General features: G+C 36.7%; 1 protein-coding gene across 17 annotated transcripts in view; it reads left to right on the plus strand.

The window, feature by feature from the left end:
- Window positions 1-17,371, plus strand: part of TENM2 (teneurin transmembrane protein 2) — a 3,966,312-nt gene that overhangs the window by 2,770,148 nt on the left and 1,178,793 nt on the right. For all 17 annotated transcript variants that reach the window (XM_078359011.1, XM_078359016.1, XM_054252473.2 and 14 more), the window contains one exon: window positions 5,884-5,997. The gene's annotated coding sequence lies outside the window, so the exon portion shown is untranslated. The remainder of the gene's footprint in view (window positions 1-5,883; window positions 5,998-17,371) is intronic.

The following is a 17,371-nucleotide window of genomic DNA, read 5'->3' on the forward strand; positions in this document are numbered from 1 at the left end:
TAATAAGAATAAGACACTTTTTGAACAGAAGTGGTTTTGGAGGGAATAAAACATATTATTAAAAAATTCAAGGTGTGCTATTTCTCATTTATTCTAAGCATACCTTGTCATTACTCTTTGGCTGCCCATAATTTCTTTATGATGTTGGTCAGGGTCACCAAACACTATGCTCTGCTCATTAATCTCTAACATATACTCAACAGTTCTCTAATCTATTTGTCATAACCACAGTGGACCTTCAGATCCTGCGAGAGGTTTGGAGCCTCTGGATGTTTTGAAATATTTTTCCCCAGTCCTTTCCTCCTAAGATCCAACTTAGCTAGCTTGAGGATATCAATGAATTTCAAATAGCATTTGTGATGAGGCCACTTACTCCACTGTGCAAATTTGCCATTAAAAGCAAATAAAATGTGACATCCTTCTTCTTCCTCTGGAGCCTGAGGAGCACATCCACAACACAGTGGTGGGTTCTGTACTGCACATTGGTCAAACACTTTCCTCAGGATAAAGGAAGTGAGGTGCATTGGACAACCATAACTTTAGTAGAGAGTCTTCTTTACACAAAGCAGAGTTGTATTTTAGGCTGCTCAAATTTAACAACATCTTAAGTGACGTTTGATGTGTCTTTCTGAAGTTTAATTGTAGATGGCAAAATGAAATTGCACGGCTTGGCTTGCAGCATATATGTATATATATATACACATACACATTTATTTTATAATGTATATGCATATGTAATTTGCATTTACTAATCTCTCATTCCTCACTATATATTTTATATATGTATGTATATATATATACACATATATACATACATATATATAAATATAATATTGAACAGAAGTGGTTTTGAAGGGAATAAAACATTTAAAAAATCAAAATCAAAAATTAAAATATAATATATATATATTTTTAATTTTGTTATTTTCTTTTTTTTTTTTAATTTTGTTATTTTCTTTTTTTGAGACTGAGTTTCACTCTTGTTGCCCAGGCTGGAGTGTAATGGCGCAATCGCGGCTCACTACAACATCTGTCTCCCAGGTTTATGTGATTGTCCATCCTCAAGTTCCTGTGTAGCTGGGATTACAGGCACATGGCACCACATCCTGCTAATTTTGTATTTTTAGGAAATAAAATTTCCTAAAATTTTACAGGGGTTTCTCCATGTTTGTCAGTCTGGGCTCAAACTCCCGACCTCAGGTGATCTGCCCACCTTGGCCTTTCAAGGTGCTGGGATTACAGGCATGATCCACCGCACCTGGCCAAGAGCTTATATTTTAATACACCTTCCTTAGCATCTGACACAGGTCCTTAAACAGCATTAGTGCCCAGTCACAATCATGCAGCCTTCATAAATACACAGGTCACCTGTGTTTTTTGTTCACCACCAGTATCACCTAGGAGAGGGCTGTTCTGTAGAAAATAATGTGAACCACATGTGTTATTTTAAATTTTTAATAGGCATATGATAAATAATGAGAGAGGAAAGCTGGTGAAATTAATTGTGTTCATAGATTTTATTTAGCCTGATATACCAAACTTTATCTTTTTAATGTGTAACCAATGTAATATTGAGATATTTTGCATTTTTTAATATTAAATTTATCAAATCTGATACGTATTTTACACTTGCAGTGCATGTCACTGGAGAATACTCACATTTCAAATGCTCATCAGCCACATGTAGCTGGTGGTTACTGTATTACACAGAGTAAACCTGAATCTTGAAATGGTATCAGATACATAATCATCACTTAATTAAATATTTTTCAGATAAATGAGAGAATAATTTTAGTTGGCTGGTTTTGGTATATACAGCAAATAATAATTTTCTATGTTATAAAATTATTTTATATACAAATATACAAATGCCTCATTATAATATTTCTGTATTAACTACTAGAGAGATCTTTTATTTGAGCTTAGAATATTTCTTTTCAGAATAAGGCTGAAGTTCTAAAACAGTTATTTGAACAGAATAATGCAAAATGGCTTCAGTATTCTGAAATGCATCCGTTTGAACTTGTCATTTCATTTCTGCTGTGTGGAATGAAACTCATATGCTCATATTTTTATGTCTATGAAATCTGTATTTTTATTCATTAGAAAGAAGTCAATTAATTTGCATTTACTAATCTCCCATTCCTCACATTGTAATATCATTCTCTTTATATCTAAAGGGAAAATTGTTAATATTTCTTTTAAGCCTATAAACTTAATTTCCATTAAGGGAGCTGGTGGTTTGAATGAAGATAACAACATCTTGCAAGTGTTATTCCTATTGTCTGGATTTTTATAGGTTTGTCTATATCACTTTCGTTTGTAGCCTTTGTGTAAGATATGTAGTCTGGTGTTTGCTTAATTTTTCTGATTTATATGTTTAATGGTAGAAAAATTCATCTAAGTGATGCAAATTAAAGAATCTCTAAAATTTTCCCCAAATGTCAACAATGTTTAATTATTTTAAATTGCTCATCTGATGCTACTTTTAAATAGGGTATTTGAATATCTCAAATTGTCTACAAATATTAAATGGAAAGTTAAAATAGTTTGAATCAGAAGGAGACACAGATTAACTGGCATCAGTGATGTAGAAAGTACATTTACAATAGAGAAAAAGCTTTGAAATAAAAATCAGTGTATAGCATTGTTCTACTTAGGCACAATTTTGTCTATTCCAGGTGAACTTATTTATAGAGAGATGTCTAGAAGGATGCTTGCCAGAGTGTAAGCAGTGATTACCATGTACTGATTGGTTTTGAATGATGTTTACTTACTTTTTATTAACTGAACCATTAGATAGTTTTATAATGAGACTAAAAAAATTTAAAAATAGGTTTGAAAATACAGATAAGATCTCATTGTCATCACAGAATATTCGGTATATAAACTGCAACAGAAATTTATATTTCACAAAAAATATAAATTTTGAGTTTGCCTAGCCTTGTCATTTAATTAATAAAGTATTTTATTTCAATCATCATATAAGCCTTAATACATCTTACTGTACATGAAACCTAATAAATAACATTTGGTAAAGGTACCGTCTTAAAGCATTTGCCATTTGTTATTGAATATTTGATGAGTGAAATATACTAGTCAAAAATCTTTCTCATTTACTCATTTGACAAATAATTATGATGCAAACAACAAATATGGTTTGAGTAGATAGTTTTGAAAGTAGTGGATTTTTATGTGACTATACTTCACTAATCATAATAAATATTAATAATAGCTAGTGTTTATTATATGCCATTGTGTTAAGTGAATAATCTATATGCTCTTTTACCACCACCCTATGAGTTAGGTATTATTACTATTGTTATTATCCATATCTTGCGGGCGAGGAATTCAAGAAACACAGAGGAGTATAACTTATCTAGGATCACATGACTGTTAAGTGTGAAGCGCAGGCAGTGGAAGTATAGAGTCTGGTGATTTAATCATTACAATGTAGTGCACTATGTACACTGATCATGCTTGGTTTCTCTTTGACATGTTAGCAGCAGGCTTTTAAAGTCTTTAAATGTATCATTAACATTGTATAGAATAACTAAGCACATAACATTTTTCTGTTGCCTAAAATGGATAGTCATCTTATCATAGTTTTGTCACCCTAGATCATTCTTAACTTGTCGTTAGACTAAACTGGTGATCTAGCTGGGACAAGTATCTGACCCTATCACAATTCCTCTGCACGCAGATCCCAGGTGAAGTTCAGTGACTTGCCCAAAGCTGCACAGTCAGTCACTGGGAAGGCACACAGGCCCTGTGTGCTGCTATTTTTCAGGCATAATTACTTGATCAATTTGTACTTTTCTTAATTATAAAAGTAATTTTTAAATTCAACCTATTGGTGGAACTCCTTCAAAATATTCTTGCAATTTTATTTAGTAATAAAATTGTTAAATTGTGGCTCTTAATAGCATTACAAACTAATATTCAAGAGAGATTAAAGGATCAGAACTGCACAAGTGAGTAAACAGACTTGATTATAAGGACACCTAATTATTCCAAGGTAGGATATAATTAAGTGCTAAAGCTGTGTGATATAAAGACAATAAAGGCTGCAGTGTTTCTAAGGAGGGAATCAAAGAACCATACTCCTTTGCTGGGCTCTGCTTGCCAAGTTGAAGACTTGAAAAGTAAAACAAAAACAAAGCAAGTTTCCACAAGGTCTTACAGTTTTTTCTAGTCTTGTCAATTTGTCTTTTAAAGACACATACTCTTGATTTGTCGATCCTTTACCTGTCAGTCTCATATAATCGTATACCAAGATAACATATTAATAATAAGGAAACTAGCTTAAAAAGAAAAGCAAAAATGGATGGTAAATATCCTTTGTTGCGTGCCAGAAGCATCTTTTTTCAGTATTACTCAATTTTGTATGGTGGCCTTGGCTCCCCATTTTACAGATAAGAAGATTGAGGCTTGGAGGATTTCAGAGACATTGAATGAGGTTGTGCTTATTAGTGAAGGCGATCATCCAAACCCTAGTGCACTGCAGCTTTGATTCCATTCTCCCCACGACATTTTGACAAAAGCCACCCCCCACCACAGCCTGGAAGATCAGGATGCTAGCATTCAATGCTTTTATTCCAGATTGTCAAGTGTCTTAGTCGAGGGCAGAAGGGCTTCTCAGAGTGGTTGGGAAGATGCAGCCATCAGTGTGAAATTGCTGCTTGACCTTGTAAGGCGGGTGTCTAAGAATATGCTGTGCAGCTGTGGCTGGACAGGGGAACTCAAGATGGGCTCAGCCAAGCTGGCACTTGCCAGCTAATTAAATAATTTTACAGGCTGCCTCAGTTAGGCCAGACAAGGTGGGGCTCATTGTGTTGACATGTGAAGGTATACATGTAGCATCTAAGATGAGAATGACTTGAGCAAAACACAGAAATTAGAGATAATTGTTTTCTGTTGTTGTCACTCCCTCTTTTTCAACCCCTCTTTTTTCTTCTACTTCCTCACTGCCCCAGTTTTACTCGCCAAAGGAGGAGGAACTTAATGAGTCACTTAATGATGACTTGGTGTGGCTTAGTTTGATGTGTAGCCTTTTTCGGCCTTGGTTGCAAGGGAGGGCAAGGAATTGCTTTGTACAAAAGTGTCAGTCATTAGGAGGTGAGCCCAACATCTCTGTTGATGAAGTTGAGACACGTAGCCTTTGAGTGGTGATAACAACAGTGACAAGGACAGCAAACATGTATTGGAGGAGTATTACTTGCTGGGCACTGTGCCAAGAGCTTTTATGGAATTTTATATTTTATCTTTGCAACATTTCTGTGAAGTAGGAGATATAATATCCTAGTTTTCAGATGATTAAACTCATTTTCTCAGAGTAAGTTGTGTTGGGATCACTGGTACCTTCCTGTTATATAATATACCCCCACATGCTATTGACAATGGCATTAGCCAGTAAATATTTAAATATAAAAGTCAGCAAAATCATGCTCAAGTTGTATGGATGAGCAAACTGTACATTTTAAGATGAAATAAATTATTTGTAAATCTGAAGAGCAAACATAAGGTCTGTATATTGCTAGAAAGATGCATTTCAACTATTCTCTCTTTCTAATAATGTGTATTTCTGCATTTGTAGTATAAACTGCATCAACTTTGAAGGATAACAGATAGATATTCTATAATTGTGGTAATGTATCTTAACGGTAATAGTCAAAGTGACTTAACTAATTAATATGTTTTATATCATATTTTACATTCCTCTATTGAAAGATATTCTTCGAGAGTTAATGTGTACAATTTAGTTCATTTAGTGCCTAATTTCAGCTTTCCTACATTTAGAAGATGTATGGTATTTATTTGCATTTTTGGGGTTTGCTTTATGTGCTCATTTGAGTCTTACCTATTTCTTTTTCATTTTAACAGTTACATCCAGCTTTTAATTGCCTAAGCGGTCTGGGGCTTGCTTCGTCATTTGGCTTTGCTGTGGAGCACTCCTGTAAAGCTAGCTGAATTGTACATCGAAGGTCCACCCTTTTGGTGAGTGGAATCATGGCTACAATTTTGTGTTTTGCTCTGCCTCAAGTTGTGTTTGCATTGTCGATCAAAGTGCTTTCATACAGGGCACAAAATAGGGCTTTTCCAGCTCTGTGCAGAAAAGGAATTTTTGTTCTTATGGACAAAAGTAATTTGTACTGTCATTTTCTGTCTTTGAAATTTGCTATTGTCTCTCCCACTCCCAACCCAATGGAATGACTTTACAATTCTTCAGTCATGCATCTGCCTCTTTTCTACCTGGATAGAGCCCCCCTTGTGACTCCCCCCACCTCACCCCACCACATAATTTGATCACCATGCTTTTCTTATTTGGTACCTGGACATGGAAATAAAACATGCTGGTTGTGATTAGCTAGGCTACATAGCATCACATTGTAGAGTACAAAGGCCTTTTGGATGGAAAAACTTGGACATCTTGATCTGTTAAATATTGTTAATCTATACAGGCCCTAAGACAGCAAGCAAAGAGAGAATCATTTAGCTCTTCCCATGTTCCTAGTTAAATTGTGTCTGCTTTTATGGCCCCTGGACTGGTGTTCTCTGTATTGTTTCAACATCATCTACCCCTTTATATCAAGGATTTATCTCAGATTCTTTCTTAAGACACCTACAACCATTTTCCTCTGGTCTTTTGCTGTTTAGATCTTACTTTTGTCTTTTTGCAGATCAAATCCTGCTGAGATGGTGCATTTTGGGGTGGAACAACTAAAGGGTTCTGTAAAAACCATGAATGCACCGTGAAATTTTAATTTGATGTCAGGACATCTGACCTAGCTAGAACATCAGCTACAGCATATTTTTAGTAAATTGAGTATGTTTAGAGACTTTATGGTTAAGGATAAGGTATAAGAGGAGATATTAAAGACTCATAAGTAATTAGACAAACAAGTGGAAATAGATCTGGATTAAATCCTTTGTTCTTCTATTTTTATTGTTGATTGCTAGCAGAAGTTTTTCTGTGAAAATGAGGCATTAGTGAAGACTATGTCTTAGGTTGCTGAGGGAGTAGAAATGGTTGTAAGGACAGGGTGAAGACATGAATACTCTCATGATGGAGGTGTTGATAATACAACAATCACCCTGGTTGGATCAGCCACTTTAGAAAGTACTGATCTATATGGAGCAGCTTATATAATTCCTGAATGGGAATCTCCTGCGGCAGTGGTGATAATTAAATTCGATGATGCAATAACGTGCCTAGCCCAGTATTTAGACAAATAGTTGGGGATAAAGGGACATTGACAACAGTTCTAGCTCCATTTTGCTGGCAAAGAAATTGAAGTGCAAGCAACACATTTGAAATCTACCTGTCTACCATGGCTAGTTTTCCACATTCTTCTTGCTGGCTCTATAGGTTTTCATGAGTATGCGGCCTGAACAGGGATAATCTTCCGTTAGAGTGGTAGCAGTTCTGTTAGGATTTTATTGTACTTTCCTTCTGATACAGGCATTCATTTAATAAGCAGTGCTCAGCACACCTTACCTTTCTCTGAAGGATAGTTGTTCCTGGTGTCTTGGAGGCCAGCTTCAAATTGGCTGTGCAAGCCTACTTTGGTTAGAAGGCAAGGTGTATAGTTCACAGACCACATGCCATTCTCTCCTGGAAGCATCTCCTGGTGCCACTGGTTGTCGTACAAGCTTGGGTCTGTCTTTACTATTATTCTTAAGGAACTCTAACCAAGTGGTTAGGAAATCCATTATGAATGCAGATTTGTCAATTTTGGAAGAAATAGGAAGGCGTATGGTGAAACAGACCCAAGACTCTGGCATATCCTATGCTAACCCATCTGTCCCCTCCCAGAGAGTCACAGAACAGAACACTGCAGAGTTAGAGTTTCATGGGGGAGAACCTGGAAGAATGGAGACTGCCATGGAGGATGAGGCCTTTGTTGAGGCTTCCTAGAGGGCTTCCCTGTTATACCCAACGACCATCCCCTATTTTTCTCTTTGTTGTTCATTATCTAATTTAATCTTCTAACTCAGTTTTTTGGTGAAATGTGACAAGATGGGGCTAGGTGCAGTGGCTCACGCCTGTAATCCCAGCACTTTGGGAGGCCGAGGCAGGCAAATCACGAGGTCAAGAGATCAAGATCATCCTGGCCAACATGGTGAAACCCCATCTCTACTAAAAATACAAAGCAATTAGCTGGGTGTGGTGGCACACACCTGTGGTCCCAGCTACTCGGGAGGCTGAGGCAGGAGAATTACTTGAACCTGGGAGGTGGAGTTTGCAGTGAGCTGAGGTCATGCCACTGCACTCCAGCCTGGCTCCTGGTGATAGAGTGAGACTCTGTCTCAAAACAAAAAAAAAAAGTAACAAGATTTTTTTTGGTGCATCATGATTGGGGAAGTAGGCAGAGGCTGGTAAGGAGTGGCATGGGGACGTGGGAAGAAAAAGGAAAGTCTTCCTTAACAATAAAAGCAAATCTCAGAATCTCAAGGTTAGAGGATGAAAACTTGAATAACTTGCTGAAGTTATCAGGTGTTTTACAGTGATCTGGCTGAAAGCTGGCCTGCACATTCATTCATTTCTTCCATAACGTGTTGCCATCATGTGGTTAGGGCAGCATTTTCATTATTTACTATTGCAACCAAAAGAATTTTGAATTATGGCTAATAATGAGCCAGTCATTGATATAGGGCCTGGCTCGCAGAAAACTGCTACCAACTTTTAGAAGAACTTCCTCATGCTAGCTGCCTGGCATTACATTTCATTGAACCTATTTTCAAGAAACACCTACCTACTTACAAAAGGACCCTGCAAGGCTTTTGCCCTCTGCTGCTCATATAGAGTGTCATTCTGAGCCCTAGTAGAATAAATGAGAATAGCTTTGCCAGGCAATAAAGGGCTTTATAAACATAAGCCAGTGTTTTCCCAGGTTTTCAGTTCCCTGACCACCCCTGGCTCTTTCTTTTTCATGTAGACTTATGCCTGAAGTTTTAAATGCCATTCTCCTTGCTCTTTAAGAGGTATACAGCTTTTCTGGCCAGGAATCTACCTTAAACATATTCATGTGACGTATTTTGCTTAATGAAGTCGTATAAAGAGTGGTTTTTATTCCATGTTGGATTCAAGAAAATACTAAGGATAAATGTAGAGCCTTATAGTTCCAGGACAGCCATACTTTTAACCAGACCAGGATGAAATGCAAGAAGTGATTCTTTCATCATCACTACAAATATGATTTTTGTCTGTTTTTCACTGTGTACAATATGAAGATAAAAGAGAAAGACAGTGAAAATTCATAGAGAAAAATCCTAATACTTTTATTTTTTATTTATTTATTTTTTTTTGAGATGGAGTTTTGCTCTTGTTACCCAGACTGGAGTGCAATGGCGCGATCTCAGCTCACTGCAACCTCCGCCTCCTGGGTTCAGGCAATTCTCCCGCCTCAGCCTCCCGAGTAGCTGGGATTACAGGCATGCACCACCATGCCCAGCTAATTTTTTGTATTTTTAGAAAAGATGGGGTTTCACCATGTTGACCAGGATGGTCTCGATCTCTTGACCTCGTGATCCACCCGCCTTGGCCTCCCAAAGTGCTGGGATTACAGGCTTGAGCCACCATGCCCTGCTCCTAATACTTTTAAATATTGCCTTTGATAAGAGCTAAACAAAGCACATATTTTTCAGATACTATTAAAATAAAACCATACTTTAGGGAGAATTTTGAAGAAAATCAAGAGACCTAAATAGGAAATAAGTTTTAGGCAATGCATCCTGCTGTGTCATGATATGTGGATTTAATTCCCTATCAGTAGAGTACAAGCTGACATTTTCACTTTTCTTCCTGTTTAAATGGTTTGTAATAGCCACTATGTACTAAATATATAAGTGACCAAGTCTCTTTTAAGAAATAAGATTAATGCATTTTTCTCTAGTATAAAATCCATTTCCACATAAGTACTTTAGCACCCCGTTGAAAGTATTACACTGAACTCTTTTTTCCTTTTCGTTTTTATCAGCATAGACACACCCTTCAACACTCAGCAGCTAACCTTTAAGATGAATGCATTTTGAGCTGGTTTTATTTTTTTGTTTGTTTGTTTGTTTGTTTTAACAGAGTCTCACTCTCTGTTACCTAGGAAGGAGTGCACTGATGCAGCCTCGGCTCACTGCAACCTTCATCTCCCAGGTTCAAGTGATTCTACTGCCTCAGCCTCCCAAGTAGCTGGGATTACAGGCATGCGCCACCATACCCAGCTAAGTTTTGTATTTTTAGTACAGACAGGTTTTCATCATGTTGGCCAGGTTGGTCTCGAACTCCTGACCTCAAGTGATCCACCTGCCTCGGCCTCCTAAAGTGCTGGGATTAAAGGCTTGAGCTACCATGCCCAGCCTGAACTGTTTTTTTAAACTACACTGTATGCTTGAGTTGCTTCTTAATATTGTGCAATTTACAAGTTTTTTTTAATATTTCACATTTTATACCATCAAGTCATGCAATACTACACATTTCACAAAATATTTTCTTGGAAATTTAAAGAATAAATAGAACTTGGTGTAACTAGAACTAATATTGGATGCCTGTAGTGATTAAACTTAACAATTATCATGAGAAAATGGAGAAAGAAACAGCTGTTAAATATATGCCATATACCATTTTTAACTTACTTTTTCCTTTTTAGCATAAATTATGTTATTTAACCATCTAAAATAAAGTCTTCTTTAATCCTGAAAACTGAGGTCTGAATAGGTTAAATATCTTGCTCAAATTGGTACAACCAGGAGGGGGGAAAACCATATTTCGGCATTCATTCTGTTGCTCCAGATGCTAATCCACTGATTGGACTTTTTGGATAAGAAAATAATGAGATTATTCTAGTAAAAGGCATGCATTATCATAAAGAATATGGTTGGATAAGTGCTGATCTAGTAAATTAATTATGTATTTTTAAATCACACGTTGTTTGTTTAAATTCCCATTGTCACGCTGAAGTGAGAATCGTGTGCTCATTTATGTTTGTCAATTGCCATTGGGAGGTAGATTTTGGTTTACAAACCTTTCAGTGTCTAAATCAATAAGGTATTTGTAACATGAACTAAGAAAGTAATTTTATTTTAAAAGATTACTGAAAATTTTACGTAGCTCACTTAGAAAACTGAGAGGGAATCTCTTTGAATGGCTCACTTTACTATTATAAAACAGTTATTAAAAAGGCAGAGTAGTCCATAGATGTTTGTTGTATCATTGAAACTATGCAAACCAGGAGGAGCAAATAGAATAGAATTTGGGCAAAATCAAGCATTTTAACAAAGTGTTGAGAGAATATAAGAAAAACAAATTATAAATCTGTTTTGACTAGAACACTAAACAATAAAATGTATATTGTTAGGAAATGGCTCACGCCTGTAATCCCAGCTCTTTGGGAGGCTGAGGTGGGCAAATCACCTGAGGTTGGAGTTCGAGATCAGCCTGACCAATATGGAGGAACCCCATCTCTACTAAAAATACAAAATTAGCTGGGTGTAGTGGTGTGTGCTTGTAATTCCAACTACTTGGGAGACTGAGGTGGGGGTTGCAGTGAGCAAAGATCACACTATTGCACTCCAGCCTTGGCAATAAGAGCAAGCTCCATCTCAAAAAAAAAAAAGTGGACATATTAATAAGGAGTATGGGTATAATATTACAATCATATAGAGAAAGTAAAGGAATACAGTTAATTCTTATTATTCACAGCAGTATTGTTCCATAAAGTCTCCATAAATGCAGAATTAGCAAATACGGAACTACTGCTCCCCTGGAAAATACAGAGTTAAAAAATGGCAAGCCTCTGGTCACGACATTTTCATCAACAAATGAACAGATCGATACATAATGTTGCTTTTGGTGTGTTTCTGTTTAAAGACATCTTATTGAATATAAACTGTTGATTTGTTAATGTAGTCATGGTCAATACACTACAACTCATGCCTAAGCAAAGCTTCTCTAACACAGCCACTTCGTGCTTAGGATCTCTAGACAGCACTGCAGCACTCTGCTTGGGGGCCCTCTTAGACGGTGCTATCACAAGCAGCCCAAAATATAAAACATGAATGACACTTGTTTGCAGTGTGAGAGCTGAAACTACAAGGTAGAGTGTCACCTTGTTGCACCTCAGCTGGAGCATGCATGCTGGATTATTCAAATATTTTGGCCCTCTGCACATGTATGTGAATGACCAACAAAGTGCCATTAGTATTCATTTTGGGGTTTCAAATAAATTTTAGTTCATGGGCAAATTAACAAAAATGGAATCCACAAATAGAATATCTCTCTGTCTTTGTCTCTGTCTCTCTATCTCCCTTTCTCTCTCTCTAAGTATATACATACATATATGTATTTATGCATACACATACAGTATTAATATATAATGTTACTATATTTTATATACATACATAATAATTTTAAAGCAATTCACATGGGTGTATGAAATGCCTTAACGTAATTTTTGAAGTGGGTTTATTAAGTTTATCTTTGAACTTCTTGCTAAACAAAGCTCAAATTGAAATGTGTTCATCTGATATATCTATATTGACTAAAGAAAATGCCGTAGCTATTTGGAGGAAACAAAGATTTCTCTAATGCTGTTAGAAATTTATTTTATCACACGAGCCTTCATATGAAAGGATACTGTAATACAACCAATCTCACCTATTAACTAAATCCAGCAGTAGGCCATCTACAACCATGTCTTAAAATATGTCCCTAATGACAATACACTAAACATAGTCATATGTAGATTAAATCGAAGTTCAGACAGACAGCTTTTCAGTGGTCCTGCATGATCTAAGGTTAAAACTTGAAATAAGTAAATGTTGCGTATCTTCCTGGTTACCTTCCACAAATGCAGCATCTTTCATTTGTAAGTAATTTTTATAAGTTGAGTAGAAGATAATTGGGGTGGGTGACAAAAATATTGGTCTTCTCTTTAGATGATTAGGTAACATGTTCCTAAAAATTCATAAATGAAAAGATGTTGGTATTGATCTTCTAGGCAAATTATTGGAGTCTTGTTCTGTCGCCCACACTGGAGTGCAGTGGCGTGATCTCCGGTCAGTGCAATCTCCGCCCCCCAGGGTCAAGCGAGTCTCCTGCCTCAGTCTCTCAAGTAGCTGGGACTACAGGCACACACCACCAAGCCCGACTAATTTTTGTATTTTTAGTAGAGACAGTGTTTTATCATATTGGCCAGGCTGTTCTTGAACTCCTGACCTCGTGATCCACCCACCTCGGCTTCCCAAAGTGCTGGGATTACAGTGTGAGCCACCACCCCCGGCCCAAAGATTTTTTTTAAAAATTATCCTTAGTTTTGGTGAAGGTGTGGTTTGGAGAACTACCAGTCACTGTCTATGGGAATAAGAAGTGCTGAGGAGCTTAAAAAGCTTACAACTTTTGAACCCGTTATATACATTTTAACATTTTATGCTGAGGGAAGAATCAGCATGGATAGAAAGATATATTTAAAAGACGTTACTTAAAGCATGATTTGAAATAGGAGCAATTTCTTCCACTCCTTCACCTTGGCACTTGCCATTTGTACACCTTTCCCCGACCTCTGTGTGGCCTTGCTTCTCACAGCTGCTCCTGTGATTCTTTTGGGAAGTCTTTACTTGGGATGCTAAAATAAATAAATTAATTAATGCATAAGTAAGTAAAATAAAATAGAAGCAACTTGAAAACAACCTATAATTCTACAAATAAGGGCTTAATTAAATAATGACATCCAAATGTGGAAGTACTATATGTTCCTGAAAATGTATCTTCTCAAAGAATATAAAAATACCTTTATATATTGTTATATATTGTTGTTAAAAGGATGTTTAGCCTGATCCTAGTGTAGTTATATTAAAAATATACCAAGAAAACATTTCTTAAAAAGGCAAAAAGGACATACAAGAAAATGTTAATAGTGGTTATTTCTGGGAAGAGAGGTAATAGAGCATTTATATTTACCTGTGCTTTTTTTAAAGTCTGTTTTTCTGACCTTCTACCATAATTTTATGTTACTGATCAGATATTAGGATATGACACATTCTAATCAAACTGAGAAGTTTATCTTGGATGTTAAGCCATTCTACTCCTATTAACAATGTAGATATCTTATTTTTTTTATTAGAAAGATTTAATATCTTCAAGCAGAAGATGGTGCTATTTATACCAAGTATTATGGACAGCCAGCATAAAGGGGAAAACATATCTTTAGAAAACAAAAGACATTATATTTTTTCACTTTCAATTGGATCGTAAATCAAGTATTTATGATCCCAGTTATTGCTTCCTAGATATTGCTGACATAACCTTTCTCATTTCAGACCATTATTAACTTAAAAAATTAATCTACTAAGTGTTCTTCGTGTGCCTTTTAGGAGAATAGAGTGTGTTAAATAACATAAATGTTTTTTAAAAGTTTCTAAGCCTTTTTTTCTGCTTTTAAAAAGGTTCAATTACATTTGAAGAACTAGTTGGTTCTTTAAAAAATAAATAATATAAAATTCAGAGGAAGGAGTTATTGTAGTAATTATTGCAGGCAGAATGCAAAGGGGAAAGCATCTGAAAGAATAGATGGTATAGAATGAGCAGTAAATAAAGGATGGGGATTTGCTAAGCACACTGTAGAATATTAAGACTGCTTATTGAGGGCCTACTACATGCCAGCTACTGAGTTAGACTTTCACTGCAGCCCCTTTAAAACATTGACCATAATGTTATACAGGAATTGATATGATCTCACTTCAGAGATGATGTTAGACAACCTCCCAACCTTACACAGCTAGTGAATGACAGCAGAAAGATTCAAAGACCACTCTTCTGTTCTTCTTCCTGCTTATTGAGTCCTCATCCCAGGCATAGAATGTTATTTATTTGTTGCCTCTCATAGTTTCAGTTTCTCCTGCAAAATTGTGTTAAAGTGACTTGCCCCGGGTTGCAAATAAATGGTCAAGCTGGGAGCAAGGTATGTTTGAGTCAGAGCCGGGGTTTAATCTGTGACTGCTTTTAAACTGGACAGCTCTATGAGATTCGGTGAGTTAGAGCGCCGCACGCTCTCATGTGTAAAAGTGCTTTCCACATAGGGTGTTAGGGAGAATCAATTAGTTATTATATGTGAAAGTGCTTATAACAGGGCTGGTCACAAAGCGAGCATTCCATTATCATGTTTTGTTCTTTTCATTATTACTACTATTATTACTAAGCATTATTACCAGAAGAGCAAAATGCATATCAGTAGTGGTACGGGAGGACATTTACATGATTAACAGAATAGTGAGATATTTTTTATTTCATTTCATTTTATTTATTTATTTTAAGACAGAGTCTCCACTCTATCACCCAAAGGGGCATGCAGTGACGCGATCCCGATTACTGCAACCTCTGCCTTCTAGGTTCAAGCAGTTATCCTTTTAAAAATAATATATAAGGCCGGGCGCAGTGGCTCAAGCCTGTAATCCCAGAACTTTGGGAGGTGGAGGCGGGTGGATCACGAGGTCAAGAGATCGAGACCATCCTGGTCAACATGGTGAAACCCCGTCTCTACTAAAAATACAGAAAAAAAATTAACTGGGCACGGTGGTGCGTGCCTGTAATCCCAGCTACTCAGGAGGCTGAGTCAGGAGAATTCCCTGAACCCAGGAAGCGGAGGTTGCAGTGAGCCAAGATCGCGCCATAGCACTCCAGCCTGGGCAACAAGAGCGAAACTCCGACTCAAAAAAAAAAAGTAATAATAATAATAATAATATATAAAAGTATTTTTTTATATTTTTTGAGAAGATAAATTTTTCAGGAACATTTAGCACTTGCACATTTGGATGTCATTATTTAATTAAGCCCTTATTTGTAGAATTATAGGTTGTTTTCAAATTGCTTCTATTTTATTTTACTTACTTATGCATTAATTAATTAATTTATTTTAGCATCCCAAGTAAAGGCTTCCCATGCCCAGCTAATTTTTTTGGCATTTTTAGTAGAGACAGGTTTCACCATGTTGGCCAGGCTGGTCTCAAACTCCTGACCTCAGGTGATCTGTCTGCCTTGGCCTCCCAAAGAGCTAGGATTACAGACGTGAGCCACCACACACAGCCATAGTAAGATATTTTCAAATTTCTTCTGGCACAGTCATTACTTCAACAAGAGTATCTTAGTTTGCAACTACTATGACTCTAATAACTCTCTTAAACTTGCTCATACCTCTATTTTAGGAAAAAGGTAGTAGGCTCAGATACAGAACTTTTATTAGCCAGTAGTACCAAGTTTGAAATTAGGAGCTTTCAAAAAAATTAATTTATTTTTATGATTACTTTCTATTTACAGTAAATAATACTGTTTTTTAAATGTTTAAATTTTTTATAATTGACTTTTAAAATAATGTTTTTCAAAATAATTTGAAAAAACAAAAATGTGTCAAGATCAATAATAAGGAATAATGCCAGTGGTAATAGGTGATGGCCATTGGGAAGGCAATGCTGGAAATACGGTTGGAAAATATTGCAGTATGCGAAATTGGCAAAACACACACACACACAGACATGCACACACACGCATGCACGCACGCACGCACAGCAAACTCTAGGCTGGAGTGACCCAAATGACCCAAATGAAAGATTTACGTAAATAATTTGTGGGAAAGAAGGTTGGTAAAACTCTCTTTTTTTTCCTCCTTTCACCAGAAAGCGATGCAAATGTGTAGGACTCAAGCAGCACTGGTCAGTTGATGTTTTTTGGGGAAAAATCTTTCCTAAACCACAGCACTCAGACAAGGGTTATGGGTGGCCCCTTCTTCTATGATTTAAATTCAAGGAAGAAATCCCTTTGGGCTAGCCAATTTTATTCAGGTTTCCCACCTTACGAATCTGTGCTCTGGGAGCACAGCAACCATATCTGGTTAATATTATTACTAAATCTCCAGTGCTTCACCAACTGCCTGGGACATAATACGTACTCAATAAATGTTTTTCTCGATGAATGAGTAAATTCTGTACACAAAGGGTCCTTCACTGAGCTCATTTTAGATTTGTGTGGTGACATCTAAGACCTTGGATGGGGCTGACAAAGAGAGAAAAAGTGAATTATTTCCAAATTTAATAGAGGTATGACCTTAAACGAGGCCAGCAATGTCATTGTAGAAGTGCCTGGGAGACCTGCCACTGTCAAGTGAAATGCCGGTAGTACAAATTGAGATATTGAATCAATTCAAGGGGCCCAATGCGCACATAGATGTCACTCCTGCGAAGACCATTAGGAGTTTCAGGAAAGGAAATGTTACCGCCCACCAAGTTTCCTCGAAGGAACAAATCAGTTTGACTCGTCAGCAGTCTTTATGGATTGCCAGCCATGGGGCATTCCAGAGCAAAAAGATTATGCTCCCACATAGTGACACTG

The sequence above is a fragment of the Callithrix jacchus genome, chromosome 2 (assembly GCF_049354715.1).
Source record: "Callithrix jacchus isolate 240 chromosome 2, calJac240_pri, whole genome shotgun sequence".
Taxonomy (NCBI): Eukaryota; Metazoa; Chordata; class Mammalia; order Primates; family Cebidae; genus Callithrix; species Callithrix jacchus.